Genomic DNA, 8,131 nt, shown 5'->3' with positions numbered 1-8,131 from the left:
AACATTATGTTTATTTTACAGGCAATAAGTAAACTGCTTCCAAGTTTAGACAGTACAGATCCACCCTACTTATCAAGACTGAACATGAAAAAATTTAACAAAAAACACAGGTACATTCAATTATTCAGTTTGTACATACATTATGTAGTTTTCTGTATATCACGTTAAACAATAAAACATGGCAATATGTATTATTCAGGATTAATGAGAATATCCTATGTTCATTAGGATAAATAAACAGAACCCAGAACATCTACAATAGATGTTCAATGTGATTGCCCCCTACCTCAATACAGAGATTACAACGGCGGATCATGGAATTCCGAACACGTCCCAGAACACGAGGCATAAGATTGCGAATGTGATCGCAGCCAGCCTGAATTCGAGGAAGTAGGTCTTCCTGTCTGTCAACTGGTGTTGCGTACACAATGGTTTTCAGTTGACCCCAAAGGTAAAAATCTAATGGGTTTAAATCTGGGGAGCGTGGCCATGAAATGGGCCCCCTATTTGCGATCAGCCTACCATGAAATGTCCGATTTAAGTGATCTTGAACAATATGACTATTATGAGCAGGGGCTCCATCATGCATAAACCATATTGCTCTTCGTGTTGTTAGGGGTACATCTTCGAGCAAGCATGGCAAAATGTTCTCCAAGAAGTGCAGATAAGTTTCTCCAGTCAAACGGCCATGAAGTACATAAGGACCTAATAAATTATCTCCAAGGATTCCACACCACACATTAACAGAAAACCTTTGTTGATGTGCTCTCTCGCAAGTGATGTGTGGGTTCTCCTCATCCCAATAATGCATATTATGTGTATTAAACATTCCTGTCCTAGTGAAAGTTGTTTCATCAGTGAACAATACTAAACTACTAAATGCACCATCGTCTGAGGTTTGATTTATGTACCACTGACTGAACTCTCTACGTCTTTGAAAATCGGCTGGAGTTAATGCCTGCACCCTCTGAATATGGTACGGATGAAGTAGCTGCTCATGTACCGTTCGCCACACTGATGCCTGACTAATCCCTACCTCATACGCAACTGCACGAGTGCTAGTCCGAGGATTAGTAGCAACAGCCTCCAACACCTTCTCCTCATTACGTGCTGTACGAGTATGCCGAGGTCTACCTACGTCGGACCTGGTGGGGCGGAATCTTCCAGAATCCCTAAGTCGTCTGTGAATGGCAGCAAATGTTGAATAATGTGGGTGACGTCGGAATGGGAACTGTGCTGCATACAACCGCTGTGCTGCTCTACCATTCCCACGTGCTGCACCATACGTCATATGCATATCTGCCTGTTCTTCGAAGGTGTATTGCTCCATTCTTAATACCTGTGAAGGCAAATACGGAAACCACATTACAAACTAACGTAAAAAAAAAAAAAATCTGAAAGCGTAGATCTCCGCAATGACATTCATAGTTCGCAATGAGCAGCCTGGAATTAATTATGTTACGTCAGTTCTGGGGGTCATGTTGTAACCTTGTTTTTCACTATTGGCGTGTCTTGACCTCCTTCTAAGATTAATTTAGGAAAATTGCTGGTTCCAGGTGATCATCAGGATAACTCAAAATTTGATGATTTCATAGACCATTTCCGACCTCTCGAACATTTCATCATAAAATTCCTAAATATTTCAGTTATGCTGTGAAGAAATCAACGAATAAACGAGCACGCACTAACGCCGATAAAATTACAGACTGTTTCCGACCTCTCGAACATTTTATAAAAATATTCGCAAATATTTGAGTTATGTTGTGCAGAAACAAATAAACGAACACACACTAACACCGATCAAATTACAGATCATTTCCGACCTCTGGAACATCTTATCAAAATAATCCTAAATGTTTGAGTTATGTTGTGACGAAACAAACAAATACGATTAAATAATCATACACTGACGCCGATAAAATTACTATTACCTCCTTGGCGGTAGTAACAATAAATACTGAACTAGGCATATCAAACTTATGTCTTAATCCATCCTTATAACATTACTAATCACCTACGGGTATCAAGAGATAATTATACTCGCAAGTACTGGCACCAAGGTATTTGTACTTTGATTATAAAACTTTGTCTTTTTTATATCTAAGGATGCAGCTGAAGGGCAAAAACAAAAGGTAGAAAAAAGCTCGCTACTCGCTGCTCCCTAAAGTGAGAGTCAAGTCATAAAGAAAGATATATTATGTATTTTGGTTACAGAGGTGTTTTAATATTCCCCTCGTGAAGGCACTCAAGTCGTAGACAGGAGGAAATACAGAAGCAGGAAGGCTGCTCCAAAGTTTACCAGTGAAAGGGAAGAAAGAGAGAAGGTACTGGTTCATTCTTGCATAAAGGGTTTGGACAGTATAGGAGTGAGCTTGTGTTGCAAGACGTGTATAGCGAGGCCGTGGGAGGAGGGGAGGCATGCAGTTAGCAAGTTCAGAAGTGCAGTTAGCATTAAAATAGCGATAGAAGATTGAGAGAGAAGCAACATTGAGGTGAAACTTGAGAGGTAGAAGACAGCTAGTAAGAGGAGGGGATCTGATGAGACGAAAAGCCTCTGAATCCTCTGTTCAAAAGAGCTGCATGTGTTGAACCTCCCCACACATTACATAACATCATACCTATAATATGCTAAGTAATTCAAACAATACAAAACGAAATGTAATACGTACTAGCACTGACAGGGGGAACAAATATGGTGACCAACAGTGAAGGGTTTCCTGGTAATCAGTCGAAAACCGTTGTCACCGGCTCCGCCATCTAAAAGAAATGAATACCATGAGTCATGCAGTGTATTATTTATAACTCTGGGGTATTTACCGACTTGATCTTTGTTGTCTGTACTTCAATCATTCACGAAGCAGGTGATACGTATTAAAAAAAAATAATGCAGTACTGGTAATACCACATTTAATGTTTGCCAAGTTTCAAAACGGCATTTAATAGTATTTTAAGAGTATTTTAACCTATGTATTGCCATGTACTCTTATAACACCTTTAGGCACAATGTCTATCAAATACATTATGAACTAATTTCAGCCGAAGTTCACAATTCACTTACCTGAACGGGGGCCAGAGGATGGATTGACATCAGGGCTGCATACCACCCACGATTTCAGTACTGCTTGGAGTCAAATTAACTGAAGCTTCGAAACCTAAACAAACCTCGTCGATGAAACTTCAGTTGCTACTCTCAATGAGACACTGAGTCTTTTCAGCTGCTACTGATGAAGAAGAGTTGCATTATAAAATGTATGATTACACCAACATACCATACGTAAGAAATTCCCAAACGTATGATACTGACCCCATGTCCAAGGTGTACAAAGCGATCAGAATAACTACATACGTGGACCAGGGTAAGGCAGATGTTCATGTGTTCGGACAGCTGGCTAGAGCTACGTATGGTACTTTGAGACGTTAATGCAGCACTGCCAACAGCGCTGTTTCTTGCTACATTTGTGCCAAGAAAAGACAAGTACACTGTAATATATGCTCATTGACCGATAGGATACAACATTATTACAGGATAAATAGGAATGGCCGCTAGTCTATCAAATGTCATTTTTACTTATACTACTGAAACGCCTTTGCCTTCAGTTATGCAATATCCAAACTCATTAGTGCTACCTTTCTTATTAGTCACCTATCTCCTAAATAACGCATTTCCCTGAAAATTGCCACATAATAAAATGTGTTTTTTTCGACAAAAGAAATGATCGTCAAAGTTTGGTGGAACAATATTGAATCACCCTGTATAGTCGTTATCGGTAACAGGTTAACATACTTACTGTCTTCTGCCTGTTAGGGCCCGTTTCATTGGTCGAGGCCGGTGTTGTCCTCGCTGACGTTTCAATCTATTTTTCTTGTTCCCTTTTAATGGCCTCCCAGAAATCTCTTGTCATTTTTAAACAAACTGATTCTTCAGCCTTCAGTTGTTCTTTAGCATCTTCATGGACCTTAATTTTTTTTTTTCTGAATTGATTTTTTTTTTTTTTTACAACTAAGGGAACAGTTCAAGGGCGTAAAGATATTTAAAAAAAAAGCCCGCTACTTACTGCTTCTGAATAGAGGTCAAAGGAGTGGTCAAAAAGAGAGGTCAATTTCGGGAGGAGAGGTGTCCTGATACCCTCTTCTTGAAAGAGTTCAAGTCGTAGGCAGGAGGAAATACAGCTGAAGGAAGATTGTTATAGTAGGATATCAATGTATTATTATTATTATTATTATTTAATATCACCACGAATTAGGCATACAATTGTCAATGGAAAAAACCCACGACAGATAGATCACGCCACCTTATAGGAATGTCGTCCGTCAGTGTTTACCGTCTCAGTTTTGTATACTTCGCATTTCGATGGTGCGCAGAGGTTACCTTGACGTACGTGACCAATTGTAACAATTATTTTCCAACCTGTAACTCGTAACTCCTTCACGAGAGTCCGACTGACACACAACGACAGTCACTCTCGCTCCAACGCTCCTGTATATAGGCTACGAATATATTCACCTTAAGGAAGCTGAAGTCTTAATCAACGCCCTTTAAACGCCCCCCGACTAGCCCGTTACAAATTGTTCCAGAGTTTTCCAGCGTGAGGGATGAAAGAGGGTAGATGCTGGTCGACTCTTGCATAAGGGGTTTGGACAGTATAGGGATGAGCATGAGTAGAAAGTCGTGTGCAGCGGGGCCGCGGGAGGGGGAGAGGCATGCAGTTAGCAAGTTCAGAAGAGCAGTCAGCATGGAAATATCGATAGAAGATAGAAAGAGAGACAACATGGCGGCGGAATTTAAGAGGTAGAAGACTGTCAGTATGAGGAGGAGAGCTGATGAGACAAAGAGCCTTTGACTCCACTTTGTCAAGGAGAGATGTGTGAGTGGAGCCCCCCCACACATGAGATGCATACTCCATACGAGGACTGACAAGGTCCCTGTAAAGGGATAGCAACTGTGCGGGGGAGAAGAACTGGCGGAGACGATACAGAACGCCCAGCCTCGAGGAAGCTGATTTAGTAAGAGATGAGCTTTGCAGTTTCCAGTTGAGATTTTGAATTAAGGATAGACCGAGGATGTTTAGTGTTAAAGAAGGTGATAGCTGAGTGTTGTCAAGGAATAGGGGCTAGTTGTTTGGAAGATTGTGTCGAGTGGATAGGTGGAGAAACTGTGTTTTTGAGGAGTTGAAGGACACCAGGTTCCTCTTGCCCCAATCTGAAATAATAGTAAGGTCTGAGGCTAAGCGTTCTGTTGCCTCCAGCCTTGAATCGTTAAATTCGTGTATGGTGGGTCTTCTATTAAAAGAAGTTGAGTAATGCAGAGCGGAGTCATCGGCGTAAGAATGGATAAAACAGTTCGTTTTGGAAAGAGGATCCTCAATGAACAACAGAAAGAGAGTGGGAGATAGGACAAAACCCTGTGGGACACCACTGTTAATAGGTTTAGGGGAAGAACAGTGACCACAGCAGAAATAGAACGGTCAGAAAGGAAACTGGAAATAAAGGTATAGAGAGAAGGATAGAAACCGAAGGAGGGTAGTTTGGGAAGCAAAGACTTGTGCCAGACCCTATCAATAGCTTTTGATAATGTCCAGCGCAATAGCAAAGGTTTCACCGAAACGGCTAAGAGAGGATGACCAAGAGTCAGTTAGGAAGGCAAGGAGATCACCAGTAGAACGCCCCTTGCGGAACCCATACTGGCGATCAAATAGCAGGTCAGAAGTGGAAAGGTGCTTTTGAATTTTCCGATTAAGGATTAATTCAAATGTTTTAGATAGACAAGAAAGTAAAGCTATAGGACGGTAGTTTAAGGGATTGGAACGGTCACCCTTCTTAAGCACAGGATGTATGAAGGCATACTTCCAGCAGGAAGGAAAGGTAGTTTTTTTTTTTTTTTTACAACAAAGGAGGCAGCTCAAGGACACACAAAAAAAGAAAACAATAATAAAAAAAAAACCGCTACTCGCTGCTCCTAAAAAAGAAACAAAAGAGGTGGCCGAAAGCAAGATCAAATACGGGAGGAGAGATGTCCTGATACCCTCCTCTTGAAAGAGTTCAAGTCGTAGGCAGGAGGAAATACAGATGAAGGAAGATTGTTCCAGAGTTTACCAACGTGAGGGATGAAAGAGTGAAGATGCTGGTTAACTCTTACATAAGGGGTTTGGACAGTATAGGGATGAGCATGAGTAGCAAGTCGAGTGCAGCGGGGCCGCGGGAGGGGGGGAGGCATGCAGTTAGCAAGTTCAGAAGAGCAGTCAGCGTGGAAATATCGATAGAAGATAGAAAGAGAGGCAACATTGCGGCGGAATTTAAGAGGTAGAAGACTATTAGTATGAGGAGGAGAGCTGATGAGACGACGAGCCTTAGCCTCCACTCTGTCCAGAAGAGCTGTGTGAGGAGCCCCCCACATGAGATGCATACCCTATACGGGAAAGCCGGAATAGGAAAACTTCGTGTATGGCGTCGTCACTCGTCACCCAACCGGGGTGACTGGTTGCCAGACGCATATCGCCGCGTAAAGCGGATTTAAATGGCTGGACATTTAAATGCCTTCGCTGCGGACACGCCCTCTTATCCAATAAGCTTTGTTTTCCTTGTATTTCTTTCGTTTTTTCTGCTTTTTTCGGAATTTTTCTGATTGATAGCGGTGTACGATACTTTGGGTCTGTCTGGTGAGAGGAGGGAGCAGTTGGCGTGCCGCATGGCCTTGGGCTCAGTGCGCGAAATAAGACGGGGTGGATGTACGTACTCTCTTCACGTCATTCTCTATCTTCCATGGTGATGACTTTTGTGCGTTTGTTTTGTCGTACCGACTATAGTAAGTGACAATGCCACGTACGAGTGCAAAAAGAAAGTCGAAAAGTGAAGCAGCGCGCCAGAGTATATTGAAAAGGTGGAAGAAATGTGACGATACGCATCAGCCACCCTCCCAGGTGGGTGTCAAAGAGTTCACAGCATATACGCCACGGAAAGCAGTAAAGAAGTAAAAAAAGAAAAGCAAGACAACACCTGGCCCTGATTACCAGCCTGGTAATTTCTAAACAAACTGTCCTGGCAACAATGAGGTGGGGTGGGCTCCACTGAGACCCAGTGAATATGTTATTTTCATTTTAGATATATATAATATATCAAAAATGTTATATAACCTAATATGATTATAACACGGGACCAGGAGCCTTGGTTTCTTTAGAGGTCTACCAGGCAAGGGAGAACTCACCTTCCGTAGGGGTTATACAAGTGACATAAACGTGATGTAAACATGGCCTGAACTACCTAAACAACCACTACCAACTTTCCAGGAATGGCCGCAGAGTTATATAATTAAATATTTGGATTTGGTGCATGTTGGAGTGATTGTTATGGGGTATTGAAGATGTTCACACAAAAATGCGTTTTTCTCAAAACTTGTTTTTGGCACACATAATGTTTAATAACTCTGTCAGTAATTGACCAATTTTAGAAATTCAAGTATAAAAATGATCACCCTCGTGTTTAGTAAACGTACTATTATCACGCATTAATTTCCTCAAATAAATTTATGACATTTATAAAACTCGAATTTTCGATGAAATAAAAAGGTAACATTTTACGGTGTAATAAATTTGTTGTAACTTCACTTAGGTGTACGAAAATAGTACCATAGGTACTTTATTGTGTATATTATCTGTGATCAAAAGGAAATTGCCATACTATTCAGCTTAGCTTTCTTTACCATATTACTGGTATAGAAGTACTGCATATTAATACACATTGTGTAAAAATATTATTCACCTAGGTGAGAAAATAAAGGTAGGAGGAGCCAAAAACCGATATCAGTGCCAAGCGGCCCAATTTCCCCTTAATGGTTCGCTTTGCCTCTTGAGCGCTGGCCGAGGCAGTCATTGACGGATAAACGGCGGGAGTAACGGACTCAGGCCTCGCGAGCGCCTCGGCCAGCGGGTAATCGGCGGAGGTAGGTCGCTCGCCCTTAATGGTTCGCTTTGCCTCTTGAGCGCTAGCCGAGGCAGTCACTGACGGGTAAACGGCGGGAGTAACGGACTCAGGCCTTGCGAGCGCTGGCCGAGGCTCGCCCTTAATGGATCGCTTTGCCTCCTGAGCGCTGGCCGAGGCAGTCACCGACTGCTCGAGTGACGGGTAAACGGCTGGA

At 42.1% G+C, this 8,131-nt stretch overlaps 1 long non-coding RNA gene across 1 annotated transcript; it reads right to left on the bottom strand.

Moving 5' to 3' along the window:
* Positions 1 to 495: 495 nt before the first annotated feature.
* LOC126994726 (uncharacterized) lies at positions 496 to 3,537 on the bottom strand. Its single transcript, XR_007749526.1, has 3 exons — positions 3,059 to 3,537; positions 2,670 to 2,757; positions 496 to 1,339 (listed from the first exon to the last, which is right to left on the bottom strand). It is a non-coding gene; the product is annotated as an uncharacterized LOC126994726 (long non-coding RNA).
* Between the last annotated feature and the right edge of the window lie 4,594 nt (positions 3,538 to 8,131).

Source organism: Eriocheir sinensis, unplaced genomic scaffold (assembly GCF_024679095.1).
Source record: "Eriocheir sinensis breed Jianghai 21 unplaced genomic scaffold, ASM2467909v1 Scaffold857, whole genome shotgun sequence".
In the NCBI taxonomy this organism is placed as follows: domain Eukaryota; kingdom Metazoa; phylum Arthropoda; class Malacostraca; order Decapoda; family Varunidae; genus Eriocheir; species Eriocheir sinensis.
Note: the sequence above shows the minus strand (reverse complement) of the source record. Positions and strands in the feature narration are given on the sequence as shown.